The sequence below is a fragment of the Dendrobium catenatum genome, unplaced genomic scaffold (assembly GCF_001605985.2).
Source record: "Dendrobium catenatum unplaced genomic scaffold, ASM160598v2 fragScaff_scaffold_447, whole genome shotgun sequence".
Lineage (NCBI taxonomy): Eukaryota > Viridiplantae > Streptophyta > Magnoliopsida > Asparagales > Orchidaceae > Dendrobium > Dendrobium catenatum.
The window spans coordinates 216,763-234,396 of NW_021318909.1; positions in this window are offsets into that span (position 1 = coordinate 216,763).

A 17,634-nucleotide genomic window follows, 5' to 3' on the forward strand; every position below is an offset into this window, starting at 1 on the left:
TGTAAGATAACTCTAAATACAAGAAAATATGTTACAATTGATTTCAATAATTTTTCATATCTATGAAACAATCACAACTATATATATTTTAAAAACTGTTAAAGTTTTCCTGATTCTTCACTAACATTAAAGAAATTAGAAAAAAACATAAAAAAATAGATTTATGTTTGCACATCATGATAATTTATAATTATGTTCACTAAAATTATTGTATTTTGTGAATTTAAATAATAATAATAATGGATGCAAGATAGTAAGTACACTAAAAATTGTTCAATGTGAATAAGTTTGAGAACGGAACGTGTGAAATTTTAATTTTGGAAGTACTTAAACCATCTCCAACCGTTCGGCAAACAATCGAATGGAGGCCCTCAAACGTCGCAACCGAACACCTTTTCCTCCGCCTTTTGATCGGGGATGAACAGTGCGATGCCAATATTGGCGTCGCACTGTTCATCTGCGCCATTTTTTGGTCTCTACCGAACTTCCGGAAGAAATGCGTGAAAGAAGAGAGCGATGGTTAGGGGGAAAAATGACGTTTGATTGGAGATGAATCACGACACTTTTTGGTTTCACTGCATTTTGGAATGCAAAATGAGATTTTGGTTGGAGATGCCCTTAGAGGTTGATGCATGATAAATATGGTTGTCACTTTATTTTTAAATTAAATGTTAACCTGATGTCTATTTAATTTAAACATGTTTTAAATATCTCTTATATATGCTATAAGAACACATTATTGTGTTTATTTCCTTAAAGTTTAACTCCCTAGTTTATTTATAAGGGGTTGGAGCCTTGTATTAGGGCATTTGATTGAGACTGAATGATTAAATGAAATGATGAACGGTGAAACTCCTCTTCTTTCTATCTTTCTTTCTCTCCCTAGCTCAAGGGTAGAAAATGCTATATTGAAATTTTAACAAGGGTTTTTTTAGTTTTAACATCTTTATATCTCTCTATCTATCTCTCACTCTCTCTCTCTAGAGAGAGAGAGAGAGATAGGTAGATATCGATTGTTGAATTTTGATATTATTAAGGTACTTTAATACTGAACGAAGGCTTTATGATCGAGGGGATCAATATTTGTCGTCTGATTACACACTCCGAATTTTCTTCGGATCTTCTCCATATTTATGGAGCATGTCACTCCAAAAAAATTTTGAATAACCCTTTACTCTTCACATGGAGGTGAAGATCTTAGGTTAAAAATTCAAGAGTGAAAGTTCGTTAGGGATGTTAAGCCCTATAGAATTGGCCCAAGCTAACCAAGAAGGGTGGTGAATTGGTATTTTTAAAAATTCTTTTCAACAAAAGCAATAAGATCACAAACCAAAACTAAATCACACCACAAGACAAAAATAATGCGGAAATAAAAGTACGGAAGCAAGAAAACAATAACACATAAATTTATAGTGGTTCAGTCAACTTGACCTACGTCCACTTCTTGGAGGCACCCTCCAAGTATTGCACTTCAAAATGTGTCTCTCCTTTAGCCCCCACGGCTAGGCGGAGAAGCCCTAACAAAGAAGTCCTTTTTGCCACCCCGGCAAGGCAGAGAACTATCTCCTTTTGCTTCATCCTGAAGTTGATGAGAACCACAATCTAGTGCTGAAAACATTACCTCTACCGACCTTTCCACGGACAAGAAACTCTAGACGAAGAAGCAGAGCGATCCTTGAAGCACCCTTGTGAATTCCCTCACAAGCTCCCCCTCACAATATCCTCTCTCTCTCCCTCTCTCCTTTCTCTCCTCAAGGTCTTCTCAGGCCAAGGCAGCAGCAAAAGATTGTTCAAACGTTGAACAAGAGCTCTTAAATAGAAGAGCTTCAAAAGAGCTCATTAATTGCAAGTTATCGACAATATCGTCCAGGCCGATATGGACAATCGGCCTGGCCCGATCAGATACAAATCTTAGAAGATCGGCCAGACATCGCCCTGAATGCAAACTGGATAGATTTAAAATGGCTTGATCGTCCAGGGGCCGTCTCACGATCGTCCCGGCACCGATCAGTTCAAATCAGGGGAATCGTCCAGAGCATCTCCCTGAATTCGAGCTGGCCGATATTTATCATTCTTGAAGTAACCCAGGTTTTTGAATAGATCGTCCTGGGATACTGCAATCGTCCAGGACGATATGATCGTATCAATCATCTTAATTCTCCATTGATTTCCTGATCAATTAAGGCATAATTTGTGAATATCGTCCAGGAACGATCATCGCTGGCCGATTATTAAAAAATACAGTATACCTTAATTTTTATGGCGGCAACTTCTTTCTATTTGATCTTATCGTCGCCTGACCGATTACACGTATCGTCCAGGATGATCTGTAATGACGTTGCCTTAATTATAAAATCCTTATGTTAGGACTTTCGTTTTAAGAACCTGGTCTTCCAGGACGATGAAAATACATCGTTTGGAGCCGATGATGAGTAAAAACATAAATTATAAGTCTCTCAAGTGTGAACCTTCGACCCGCTGTGTGTAGGTTCTTAAGCGAGTCAGTCTCTTTGCACAATTACCAATAGAACTCAAAGAAGAAAAAACAGTATAGAACTGCTCACCCCTGCCTACGCAAATTCTTGAATGGCCTATCGTTTGTTCACCTGTACCGATCTTCGATTCCTGACAGTTCAGAAATAACAAGCCAGCCCAAGGAATCAATAGTGTTTGTCAATCATCAAACATAAGTCATGGAAAATAGATTTGCAGCAATCCTCCCCCTTTTTGATGATGACAAAACAAAGTAGCGAAGCTCAGTAAAAACAACAGTTCATAAAATTTCAAGTTACGAAGCACAATCAACTTTTCCTATCCATCCTACTCCCCCTTTTGTCATCACAAAAAGAGGGTCCTAGACACACAAAAGAAAAAGTAAACAACACAACAGAAACTAAAACAAACCACAAGATAAACTACAGAAAATAGAAAACACAGACTAGAAAAATGAGGGACCCATTTTAAATCCGCATATAGTTTGTATTCATTATTGCTCTTTTTAATTTGTTGTGCAATTTCCTTATGAAGTTCATGCAAATGGTATGCAAATGATGATGCATACTCAGAAATCCTATACCTAGAACACATGGGTATAAAGTCTAGCCGTTGTCTAGGTTTGAACCCGTATACAATTTCAGAAGGACTTAGGCCCTTGGTTCGGTTAATAGAATTATTATAAGCAAACTCATCAGTAGGCAAAATGGAATCCCATTCCTTAATGTTTTCTCAAATCAAAGACCGCAACAGATTACCCAAACTCCTTTTAACTACCTTGGTCTGGCCATCCATCTGTGGGTGAAAGGCAGTGAAAAATTGCAATTTAGTACCCATTTTCATTCACAGGGTTTTTCAAAAATAGTTGGTGAATTTCACATCCCGATCCGATATAATGGTTTTGGGTAAACCATGTAAATGTATGACCTCATTGATGTATGACTTCCCAATGTGAGAGGCGTCGGATGTTTTGGAGCAAGGAAGAAAATGAGCCATTTTGGAGAACCGATCAACTACAATGCAAATGATGTCGTTCCTACGGAGTGGCTTGGGTAGGCCTAAGATAAAGTACATGTTAACTTCCTACCAATGACAACTGGGGACATGTAGAGGAGTGTACATACCCATGTTTTGCTTGGCCAGTTAGCAGGTGTGACATCGACTGACCATCCGACCGACATCTCTCTTCAGGCTGGGCCAATAGAAGTGATACTCCATAACTTCAATAGTTTTGTCCCAACCGAAGTGCCCAGCGAGGTCTCTAGCGTAGAGTTCCTAGACAAGAAATTCTCCAAGGGAGGTGCTAAGGATACAAAGCCTTTGGGCTTTGAAAAGATAACCACCTCCAATAGGAAATCATCCACAAGGCGTGTGCTGCCTGTGGATAAGAGAGAGTAGGTATCTTTGAAGTCGGAGCATTCCAAATAGTCCCTCTTTACTTGGTCAAATCCCACGACTTCTGCTCTCATGATAGTAGTAGTCATCATAGGACGACTGAGAGCATCGACAACTATATTTTCAACTCCCGCTTTATGTCTAAGGGTATAAGTGTACTCTTGAAGGAACTTGACCCATCGACCGTAGCGTGCATTTAATTTCTTTTCGGAGTTGATATAACTCAGAGCTTCAGGATCCGAGAAAATGATAGACTCTTGCGGGAGCAAGTAGTGTCACCAATAACGAAGAGATTGGATCATAGCGTAAAACTCTTTGTCATACGTGAAATAGCGATGCTGAATATCATTAAGGTTTTCACTAAAATAGGCTACTGGGTGACCTTCCTGTGAGAGAACTCCTCCAATTCCAACCCCCGAAGCGTCACAGGTTACTTCAAAGACTTTGGAGAAATCAGTAAGTCTCATCACTGGGATTTCCACCATCTTTTGCTTGATCTCATCAAAAGTTTTGGTGGCCGTTGGGGTCCAGTGGAAATCATCATTCTTTAAGCAATCAGTGATAGGAGATACGATAGTGCTAAAATTTTGAATAAATCTCCTATAGAAGGTGGCTAATCTGTGGAAGCTGTGGACTTCCCGAATGTTATGAGGGACAAGCCATTTAACAATGACCCTCACCGTCTCGGGGTCTGCGGAAATCCCCTGGGCTTTGTTGACCTCATTTTTGTATGAGGTCATTAAGGATCCATCCAGATTCCAGATCAATCCTAACCCCAAGTCAATCTAGATCTAAATTCAATTCAAGCCTCAATGAAAATCCAAAATCCAGATTCAAATCCAAAGTCTAGAAGTCTTGTCCTAAAGGCCTTTTCCAATGAATTTTCAAACACTTTGAAACCCAACCTAATGACCTCTGATTCTGGGTCTATTAGTTGTATGCTGATGGGACATGTCTCTAGATGCTACCCTTTAAATTTGAGCTCATTCTGAGGTCTCTAACCCCATAATTTAAATCAAAATTCAAAGGCTGTAAAACCTTCAGATATTTACAGCCCATGCCACTGGACTTGCCATTAAGAAGATTTTGACCTTGGAGCTTTCTCCAAAGCCTCTAATCACTTCCAAACCCTTAATTATGACCCATTGAATATTAAACTGCACTTTGGTAGATTTATTTCAACCCCCAGTTAACCAGGGGTTAAAATTACCAAAATACACCTGAGGAATTTAAATGTTAATTTCAGACCGAACGACCTCCAAATTAAATGCAACCACCTCCAGCAAGTTTTAAATATCAAACCAAACCTATCGGACCCATTCTCAGGCCCTGGGTTAACTTGGTTGACCAAGTCAACTGAGTTGACCTAAGAGGCCCTTTAAGGGTCCAAACGGGTGTTTTGACTCAAACGACCTATCTAAGCCATGAAATCATTTCTATGGGTTTTCAAATATCATTTTAAACTTGTTGAGCTTTATCCCTGACTGGGTCAACCTGGTTGACCAAGTCAACCATGGTTGACCAAAATAAGCCCTTTAAGGTCAAAATAGGCATTTTGACCAAATTGACCTTTTCAAACCATAGAACCACCTCCAATAGACTCAAAATATCAAACCAAATTTGTTGAGCCCAAATTCGGGTCTCGAGTCAACCTGGTTGACCAAGTCAACCTAGGTTGACCTAAATGCCCTTTAATGTTTAAATAGGTTATTTTAACCTATTCAAACCATCTAAACCCCTTTCAAGCTTCAAATTAACTCCAAATTATAGCATAATCATGATCTAAATTTTCGCTAATCAAATCATGGTCATTTTGACCAAGTCAATTTTTTTAAATTTGGTTAAACTAATTCAAATTCCCTTTCATGCCTTCAAACCTCAAATTTTAATCATCAAACCTCTCCAAGTTCAATCCACTAGCTCAAACAACTTCCTTGCATGCCAACTCACAAGCCCATGTGGCATGTTGACTGGTCAAACAGTCAACATGGGCTTTGGAGTGGTCAACTTTGCTTAAAAACTCTCTTAAACTTAATCCATTTTAACTCAAATTACTCCAGCCATTTGGATAGACTCTAGAAGCTTCTTAGGGCCTATCCTAGCCTTTGGATCATGATCCAATGGCTCCCATCATCCCACATGTCCATAAGAGGCAAAAATGAGTTTTTCTACCTCATGTACCCCTTGTCCTTTGATCCACCTGCTCCCATCAATTCCTTGGACAGATGACTTGATCATAGACACTCCCTTAGTTGATCATAGCCATCCATTTAACCTAGGGACAAGTGAATAGAGCAAAAATATCTTAATTAAGTGAATTCTAATGAAAATTCTCTAATTAATTCAATCCCTCTTTCCAGAGCTATCACAGCCATCAAAACCCTCAAAAAACCTCCTCCAGATATTTCCCTAGCTTTTCCAAGTCTTTCCCCACAAGATCCAAGCCTCCAAAGCCCAATTGGTGAAGAGAGAGGAACCTAGATAGAGAAAGAGGAGTTTTAAATATAACTTTCGATCCAAGTCGATTCAGCTCTTGAGGTCTTCTACAAAGTTGAAGAGGATCTTAGCAGCTTTCCAACAAGCCTAATAAGTCGAACATCCGACGGTTGGATTGTAAGTTATACTCATTTTAAGTTTAAATTTCAAATTGAAATTGTAGCAAATCTACAATGCATGAAGCCTCCAAACTTCAGGCATTTTTAGATTATGTTTCCCTGTAGCTACAGTTCAAATTTCATGTAATTTTGTTGAGTATTTTGAAAGTTATGGGCATTTAGCTCTGGTTCAACCAGAGCCGTCCGATCACGCTGAACGTCCGATCGCGCCTTCGGCGTGATCGGACGGCCCAGATCTGGCCATACCGGGTGAACACGGGTGCTTACGTGGTTAAGTGGCGGGCCAGGCTGCCACGTGGAGCGTTCTCATTGGGCGCAGCCATTCCGCGGTCAATTTGACAAGAAAATTCAAAACAAAAATCAGAATAATGCCTAGAACTTCAAAAATTCACCAAAAATTCATTTTAAGTCCAAATTTGGTGTTTTTGGGCTCGTTGGAACCGTCTTGAGCCCAAGATTAGTTTCAAATTTAGCTTAACAAAATTTGATCACTGTATACAGAGTTATTAAGGATTTAATGAAAATTAAATTTCTTTGATAACTCTCAATCCAATGATCTGATTGTTCTCAAATTTGGACAGGGTATACTATGTTGTGTTGTATATATGCCATAAAAATTTTATCCCATTCTAATGGCTGGATTTTAGTGAATTAAAATTTAAAAGTTTTTTGTCAGATTTTGACCCAAAACTTTGAAAATTCATAACTCTCCAAATTAGTAGAATTAGGCTTCCTAATTTCTTTAGTATGTGTAATTTAGTGTAAGGGTTAGATGAACAAAGATTCAAACCCAATTGAAGACTTGTGTCATCTAGGAAAAATAATTAAGGACAAGGTCTAGTTAATTTAGAAAACTCCTATGAAATTCAACACACACCCAATAGGGGTGAAACTTGAACACAATAAACATAGTGACATTTTACACCTTAGGTTCAAATTTCACCTAATTTGGAGCTCATTAGGTCAAAAAATTAAACAAGTCAATGTTAACCCTTTAATTGAGTTTTAAAACTTCCAAAAATTATAATAAATTCAAATTTAAATCTGAAAAATACAAACAAGACCTAAAATTGACCATAATTCAAACCTTAATCAGTGAAAATTAAAACCCCTTTGATGTGACATCAAATCAAACCTTAATTTAATTTTAATTGAAACCAAATATTTAATTTAAATAATTAATTAAAAATAATTTAAAATTCCAAAATTTTCTCAAACACTTGGGAATCTCTTCTTGGGTCAATCCTGGCCTTTGGAGTTGATTTCAAGAAGTTTGGGATTCATTTGGAGCAAAATCAAGAAAATCCTTTTAATTAAATAATTAAATAAATTCAATAAATACTCAAACTTGAAAAAAATCATAACTAACTCTAGAAAACTCCAAATTGACCAAACTCAAAGGCATTCAACTCAAAATAAAGTCTAGTATTTATTAAAAAATTCAAACCTCCCAAAATCAGTCAAAATCAAAAAGTCAACAAATTGGTCAAACCTAGGTCAAATTAGTTCAAAACTTCAAACCTTCATAACTAATTGTAGAAAAATCTAATTTCAATATACTTACAGTCAAACTGATCGTATTAAGGTCTAATATTTTAATAAAATATTAAATTTCTAGAAAATACTCTTAATTGAAAAGTCAATTTTTGACCCCTTGATTAAATGATTAGAATAATCCAGAAGATTCCCAAAACTCGAAAATCACTCTAAAACTCCAGAAATATTTATTCAATCTTAAAATTAGAAATCAATCTTAAAATCAATTTTAAATCATTAATATTTGAACTCAAATTTAAATATTCCCTCAAGTCTTTCAACCAACCAGAACTTCAAACAACTTTAATAAATTGCCCTCCATAGGACATATCCAAACCACACGGCCTACCTCACACACTTTAGATGATTTGATAAGACAACCAACTCTAGTTTTTGGCTAGGCCGGTGTTAACTTTTTCGTTGTGCCGGGTTTTCGAGCTTTCACTGCATGCTGGTTACTAGCTTAGAATTGATGTGTTTATTTACTTACTTTTCTGTACTCTGTGTTGTGAGTAATTAAGCATTTTAAATTTCAAATATTAAATGCTTGAGATTGAGTATTAACTGCTTGAGATTGAATATTAACTGCTTGGGATGATATATATCTGCTGATTATTAGGATAACCCTGTAGGATCGAGTCTAGATTTCTTTATTTTTGATTAATGTAAATTTGATTTGATTTGAGTTGTACTTTAAAGTACCTTGAGAATGGGATTTTAAAACATCCAATTTTAAATCCAAAGAGGAAGGGACATCCCTAAGGGGAGAGTCTCTATCCATTTGGAACTTCAAATTTGGATGACTTTGAGAATATCCAAAGAGAAAAGATAACACCCCATTCAAGAGGGAGTTTCTTTTCATTTGGATATCCTGAACCGACGGATCAAGAAGTTCACGAGAAGACAAAGAAGTGGATGACGAGAAGACCCATTCTCAAAGTCTCTTGAGTCTTAGGATTAGAAATTCGGGTTGTTGGTAGTGGTGCACGACCACTTTACTTTCTGCAGACCCTGATTTGTAATAAGCAAGGCAACTTTGCCTATGGACTTTCAGTTTGAATATTAATTTAATTGATGTTTGATGTGATTGCGTATAGAACTACCTGCTTTTTGTAGTTTCTTGGCGTTTGTATGCCGCTTTTGTTTTTGCCTGGACTCATGAGACTCGTAAGGGTGTGAAAACTCTTATACTCATAATTTTAAAATTTAATATTTTAGCGAGTCTTAATAACATAGAAAGATAATTAATTCAGGGAATTAGCCGGGGATCGACCCCGGGGTCGCATGCATATTTCTGCATTTCTTCTCTCCTTACTTTAGACCCTTCCACGCCTGCGGGTAGAGTCCGGATAGTCTAACCTATGAGGACGATGTGCCGGACCTGGGGAAGCTCAGTCTTCTAAAAAATTATTTTTTAAGCCTGTTTTTAACTTTCAAGCATATTTGATATGAGATTGTTAACTAGCATGCATTGCATTAGAAACATATTTAAAAGAGTCAAAATTTTAATTGCATTAGTCCTTAGCATTTTGTACCCAACATAAGTCAAAGGGGCCAATTAGAAAAATCTCTAGATGTCGGCCTCAACTCTCCAAAACTTTAAACAAAATGTTCCTACCACTCTTTCATAAAAGACCAGATTTATCTATTTTAAATCGACTAAGAGGTTAGCTGGCTCCCCAATCCAGGCCGGGGTAAGTCCAGATTTGCATTGCATTAGCTAGGTTGAGTCACTTTTTAGTACCTAATTTAGACTTAAGTTCTGAGGCTAGCTAGGGCTATAAGACCTCAACCTCCGGAAATCGAGTCCCAAATTTCTAATAAAATCAATCACTTGAACTTAAAAATATCTTTTCAATCTAATTCAAGCCCAACACTTAGGATAGACTAGGGCACTTCTGAATTGTTTCAGAATCCCAAGTGCCTCCTACCCTTCTTCATTTGACTCTAAAAATAAGTGTTTAATCTTAAATCAATCCCTCTTGAAATTCCAATCCTTATCTCCTTTGATATCGAGCCTTGAAAATCTTAAATAAAATCTATACCGCTATTTTAACCGAGAGTATTTATAAGAAATTCTTATTTCTTATGATGTAATTAACTACGAGGGCTTGCGCTCGTAGGAGATTTAGAAACCCAGACCTAATTTTTCAAAAGCAATTTTTTCAAAATCTCAAATTAATTTTCTTGGGGAAAATCAAACCCGACGATCATTATCGTCATTTTCGAACGATCCATAATAATTGATATCTTCTTTGTTTGGAGAGATATATCAATTATTATCGTGGTTTCGATTATGAAATTATTGATCTTTTATCCGAATTAGAATAATCAAAATAATTGGTTAAATTCTATTTTGATCTTCCGGGATCGAATGTAATTCCCCCTTTGAATTTGACTACAATAATTCGGATAAGATTATATTTCTGAAATTTGAACCCGTTAGGGAACGATACGTTCGTCTTTCAAGGCGATATATTGTTCTTAATGACGTGTTATATTTCAAAATTTAAGATTAAATATTCCTAAAGAAAATTGATTTTTTTCAAAACTATATTTTTCAATCAAACAGGCATAAACGATGAAGCCCAAAAAGATGATGCGATCTATAAGGAAGGTACATTTCTTAGGATTAGCATAAAGTTGTTCCTTCCTTAAGACCTCACAAACTTGTCTTATGTGGCCCAAGTGCTAGCTAATCGACTGACTGTAAATAAGAATGTCATCAAAGTAGACGACGAAAAAATTTCCCATAAATGGGCGCCGCACATGAGTCATGATCCTCATGAAGGTACTCGGGGCGTTACTTAACTCAAAAGGCATGACTAACCACTCGTAGAGACCATCATTGGTCTTGAAGGAAGTTTTCCACTCATCTCTAGGTCAGATACAGATCTGGTGGTACCTACTCTTAAGATCCATTTTGGAGAATAATGTGGCACCCGTCATCATATCGAGCATATCGTCCAGCCTCGGAATAGAAAAATGATAATTGATGATGATTTTGTTAATAACAAGGCTATCAACACTCATTCTCCAAGATCTGTCCTTCTTCGGTGTAAGAAGGGCCAACACCGTGTAGGGACTAAGACTCTCCTGAATGAAACCTCGTTGCAATAACTCATCGACTTGCCTCTTAAGCTCAACATGTTCCGTGGGGTTCATGCAATAGTGTGGCAGGTTCGGGAGGGATGCTCTAGGGACGAAGTCTATGGCATGCTGAATGTCTCTAAGTGGAGGTAACTGATTTGGGAGATCATCGGGAAATACATCAGCATACTGTCCCAAAATGGGTTGGACTTTATGAGGAACAAGTTCGTCAGATTCGGCGGGAATCTCACAACCCACTAAGGCTTATAGAGGTGCGCCTTGAGCAACCTCAGCATCCAAAACCTTGATGGTGACAAGATTCAGTCCTTTCTTGGACTTAATGGAGTTAGATTTTGAGTCATTCGTAACCTGGGGCTGTGATGGCAAAAACTTGATCTTTTTACCCGTATGTTCGAATACGCAGGTGTTCGAATGCCCAAAAATGTGGACATTAGATCCAGGGGCAACCCAAAAGAATTTGTCCAACATTTATAATCAGCACATCACACTAAACGTTCTCCTTGTAATCATGAAAGGATATAGGTACGATGCTTCATTCCTTCACCTCCAAGGCAGTGAAGTTGACTCATGCTACCTTATACTAGTTGGGGTGAGGAACAATAAAAAGACCCAACTTGTATACCATGCTGGAAGAAACAACATTTATGCAGCTACCACTATCCACGATGACCTTATAGTTTTTGTCTTTAATTTTAGTGTAGGTGTGAAAAATTGCGGTCCTACGCCAGTCATCCGTGGGTGTCGGGTGTGTTAGCGCATATCTCACCATGCAAATGTGAGAGGTATCCAATTTCTGAAGGCATTGGAGGACCATAATGTCGTCATCCACCTCGAAGTACTCGCCTTCATCCTCGACCTAGTGGATCTGATCAACCTCGTGCTCGAGATTGTCCTCAGTAATCTCCTCGATAATCGAGACTTTATAGGGACTAGAGCACTGAGAAGCGATATGCCCATAACCTTGGAATCAAAAGCACTTGGTCCCAGGACTGGACCGAGGGGTATCCGGGGTGAGAGGTTTATTCCTGAAATCAGGTCGAGGTGCAGGAGGACCTGTGGGTGGTCGGGTCGTGCTCCCAGAAGTGGGTTGGGTAGCAGAAGTGTGATGAGGAGTGGAACTACCAGGTGGTCTGTAGGAGGACCTAGAGTTGTGTTGAACGGCTCATGTGCTGTGAATAGGTCTCCTCTAAATCAAGCACTAGGCTGTAGGCATTCTCCATTATAGTCACATTCTGGGCAAACAACTCATTGTGAAGATTCTCTCGCAACCCGGTTCGAAACATAAACAAGATCTATGCGGGGGTGGTAGAGGTCTCCCCCTTGTAGCAAATCAGGAAGTCATTGAAGGAGGCGATTTACTCCTTAACTAGTTTGTTGCCTTGAGTCAACTTATTCCACCTATCCAATAGTCGGGCAAAGTATGAGGGAGGTAAGTACTTCTGCTTGAGTTCCTACTTCTGGGTAAATTATCCACAAGGTGATGGCTGCTTGTGGACAAGAGAAAGTAGGTCTCCTTGAAGTCGGGGCATAGAGCGCATCTTAGACACCTTAGTTGAAGTTATTGAAGAGCAACTTGAGATCGTCGAGTGGAGGATTGCAACCGATCCTTGACGAAGGTTTTCTAATTTTCTTTTTCTCGTATTTCTTAAGTCTAATCCTTTCTTGTGATTTTATTGTAGTCATGAAGGGCGTGTTTGCCCGATTCTGTCAAGCTTAGTAAAAATAGGGAATTGAGTGCACTTCATTGTTTTCTAATCTTATTGGTAGATTAGGGATTTACGTTTAAAGCTACTACTTTACATGATGTTATTTTCCTTTGCACGATCTGATGTCCCCATCATCAAATCATTTAAAAAATGTAATATGAACTATACAACCCATTAAGAAGTTTCATGATAGAGGAAAAAATAAAATCTCAACAAAAGATAGAACTGTGTACTTCTTATCTTTTTTATATTCCATATTCTTTGACTCTTCCATCTTTAGTACCAATTAATATGATGCAAACTTGAAATTAAGATGAAAGATAAAAAATAAATATTTTTCAATGTATTGCAATACATTAAAAAGAGAAAAAAAATGATTTTTTGCTAGCATGAAGCAACAAAATTCTTGCGACATCTACATGTAAGAGAAATTATGTTATAGGATATAATCGGCAAAGAAAAATATGTAACCACCAGTGTTAGCATTAAATATTTTTCAATTGTTTACTTGTGCTAGTACATTACTCTGGTATAAGAAGGCTAGAAGGTCTAACATTAATAACAACAGAATGTTAATTGAAAACAACTGATTAGAACTTCAGGTCAAGGAATAAATAGAAGAATTTAGAAAATAAAATTTATCATAAAAAAGATAAGGGAATATGCTACAACATCTATGTGGTCAAAGCATTGATTAGAAAATAAAATTCATGCCCGGTAGGTCTACTATGGAAGCCATGCATTTATTGAGAGGTTTGATGGAGAAATATAGAGAGAGAAAGGAGGATCTACATATGATATCTATTGATTTAGAGAAAGCGTATGATAAAGTCCCAAGATAAGTTCTATAGAGAGTTCTTGAAAAGAAAGAAGTTAATAATGCTTATATTCAAATCATTAAAGATATGTATGTAGTAGCTATTACTAGTGTTCAAACACAAGGTGGTTTGACCAAGTATTTTTCTATTTCGGTTGGATTACATCAAGGATCAACCTTAAGCCCATATCTTTTTGCTTTAGTCATGGATGTTCTCACTAGACATTTGCAAGAGGATGTACCTTGGTGTATGTTTTTTGCTTATGATATTCTTCTTGATGATAAGACTAGAGAGGGAGTTGAAAGTAAACTTATCAGTTGTTTATTAGCAGAATTCAAATTGGATGGTGGAAGTGAAAGAAAGCATCGGGCTTGTTGTGTGATAGAAAAGTCCCCCTCAAACTTAAGGGAAAATTCTATAAGATGGTGATGAGACCTGCAATGCTTTATGGTGCCGAATATTGGCCACTAAAAGAGAAGCATAATACTAAGTTAAGTGTTGCAGAGTTGAGGATGCTCAGGTAGATAAGTGGCTTTACCCGTAGAGATAGGATACGAAAGAGCTTATAAATGAAAAGGTTGGAGTAGCTCCAATTCAAGATAAGATTAGAGAGAGTCACCTTAGATTGTTTGGTCACATAAAATGACAACCTTCCGATGACCCAATTAGAAAAGTAGAGGTATTAAGTTTGACTTGTGTTAAGAAAGGTGTAGGTAGACCTAAAAAGACTTGGTTATAAAATATTAGAAATGATCTTTCTTTATTAGATTTAAATGAGAATTTGACTTTTAACATGACAAAGTGGAGAAAAAAGGATTCATGTAGTGCTTGATGTTGTTGATGTTGTTGTTGTTGTAGAGAGTTTTTATGAATTCCTTCTCTATAATGATACTTTTTGTGCTCCCTTCATTGATCATTTTACTTGTCCCGGTAGTGATATTGAACAACAATAGTGATCACATCGGTCATCTCTATTTGAAAGTTTGATCATGGTCAATATCTATTTAAAAATATGATATCGTTCAAGATCTCAGTGCAATGCACTGAAAGTTGTATTGATTCCAGGATACATTGCAATCTGTGCTATACAAGGATGGCATCAGCCTTCTTGTGGCTCGCTTATGTTGCATGTGCTTATCATGCTTCTCTCGGTGCCTGCTCTTACTAGCCTAGAATCATTCTAAATTATCTTCAACTAGTTGGAGGTGAGCTAACTTTGATAATTATGTTGGATATGGATACAGGACTGCAATGGCCGGCTTTTAACTGTAAATAAAGCTGCTCCTAGAGGGTCCCGGCCTGAGAGGACTCCTCGGGAATTTGAGCCTTCTTTAAGGGTATATGTTGGAAACTTACCATGGCAAGTTGATGACACCCACTTAGAACAATTATTTAGTCAACACGGAAAAGTATTGAGTGCGAGGGCTGTTTATGATAGAGAAACTGATCGATAAAGAGGATCTGGTTTTGTCACAATGGAGTCCAAGAGTGAGCTGGATGATGCAATTGCTGCTCTTGATGGACAGGTCGGCCCAATTCTAACTGCTATTTTAATAGCATTATTAATTTATTGGAGCAATAACAACTTTTGGCTTTTTCTTGGCATGTTACTAGCTAAAATTTTGTTGAAGATGATTTAACCTTTTTGGCATATCGATGCATGACAATTAAGGGTTAAGCAAAAATTCAAATTTGTCCCCCGAGTATTTGTATGCGATCAATGAAGTCCTAAAGTATCTTTTTTTTTCTATTTAATTTCTCTACTATACAAAGATCTCAAATGGCCCCTCAAGTATAAATTGATCAAAATTGTGATACGAAATTGTTCTAAATTTATTTCCACGATTTTAAAAAATTCATTTCAATTTAGTTGCTGGATTTTGCAAAATCCATCATAATTTAGTCCTTGAGGGACTACATGGGATCAATTTTGTACAATTGAAAAAAATGGAGAAATATAATACTTAGAGACTAAATTGGCCATATACAAATTTTTGGGGGATTATTTAAGACTTTTTCCCGTTAAGTGTCCATAGGATTACTAATGCACTCTAAGATGAGATGTAAAATGAATATAGAAAAAAAATCGTAGATTGCTAGCTTTTAGCTTGTAATAAAAAAATCAGTTTTTTTCTATGCATAAATAGAACCATCGTTTTTATTCAAAGTGATAGTTTAATAATCTCTAAAATATGAAATTTTAGAAATAAACAAACATAAAATTCCAGCAACAATCAAGTTCACACTACGCATGTTTAACTTAACGGGAATCTATCATAACAAAAATTGCTCTCCATCTTTCATTCTAAACCTACTTTTATTTTTTTACAGAGGTTTCTGAGTTAGCAGCTCCATTTACTTTCAATATAGTTAAAAAGTTTTCCTTGTCTACTTGAGCATAGGGATTTCGATTAATGATAACCTACCAGGTTGGTGGTCACGGTGCCTTCTATCTCAGATTTGCATTGTACTCAAATCACCCAAATGGAGGATTCATGACATTGAAACATTGAGACTCATCACCAGAAGTACTCGCAATACATGCAAAAGTCTCAATGAATTCACATTCAACCAGCATAGGCAGAAGAATTGAAAAAAGCTGAAAATTTTTTGTTATAAACTTTTATTTATTCTTACCACTTTGAGAGGTCCTATTTATAACTCACAAAGAATCTTAAATTTCTCGTTATCTTTCAAAGGCTTTATTTGAAACGGATTTTTTACTGCTTCTTTAAGTGCAAGATGGTGAAATTTATATTTTAAATATTAAAATTTTAAATTCCTAAGCCCATTGTTGCTATTATATGCAGATAACACATATTTCTATGAATCTGATTGATGACTAGCCTTAATCGAAAGTTCTCTCTCATTATCGGGAGGGTTAGTTAACTATAGGGGCTTACGCCTATAGGAAACCAGAACTCAGATAATAAAGTCCTCGCAAAATGAGGGTGAAATCTCTGGGTAGTGTCTTATCTACAAACCCACATGCTTTTCCAAAATTTACCCTGGAACTTAGTTAGTTAAAACTCCCCCCGAAGATAAAAAGCAACGCGGGCGGAGGCCGGGACCGAATTTTCATAGCCCACATTAATACACAACAAAAAATGATGTGGAACATTCTGATTCGTCTTTGGACGCCGTCCGGTAATCGCACAGAATAATTTCTCCCTCAAAAGATAAATGAAATTAAATATGATGTATACGGTCTTAACTCGTTTGCTTCAGCAACTTAACCTTTTTTTAATTAAATCGTTCTGGAAGCTCATAAGCATTGTCTTTAAAGTTCATCTGAATCATTTTTTTTTTTAATTAAGAAGAAACGTTGACACTTTTTTTTCCTTTAAAAACTGCCTTAAATTTTCAATATTTTATGGCCAAGATATTTGCATTTTCAGTCCTTAAATTCTTTCAAAATTGACAAAAATAATATTATAGTGCGTTTGGTCATGCATATCTTAAATTTTAATGTATAATTTAATGAATTTTGAATAAAAAAAATATGTAGACGATTGAAGTGCTTGTACTCGTATATTCTTCTAAACTCAAATTCAAGTCAAGCAGAGCTGGCTCGTCAATTGTCATCTTGATGAATGATAGTTATTGAAAATTTGTCCAACCTTCAAGCATCGACAGGCTTTGTGCTATTTATAGGAAGGTTTTTTTTACTCATAATAGTTTTAAAAACCGTGTTTTTTTTTCAGTTACGATCATTTATAAATATATAAAAGACAACTGGGACAAAACCTAAATGCTCGTAACCGAAAAAGAAAAACACGGTTTTTTAAGCTATTACGAGTAATATAATTATATATATATATATAATTATTTTATTTCTTTTTAAAAAAAATTTTAATAAAAAAAATTTTATATCAAACATTTGCTTTAAAAAGGAGTAAGAAAGCTGTCACGAACGAAATTTATTGACTTGCCACTATTTTTATTTTTCCTATTCTATTT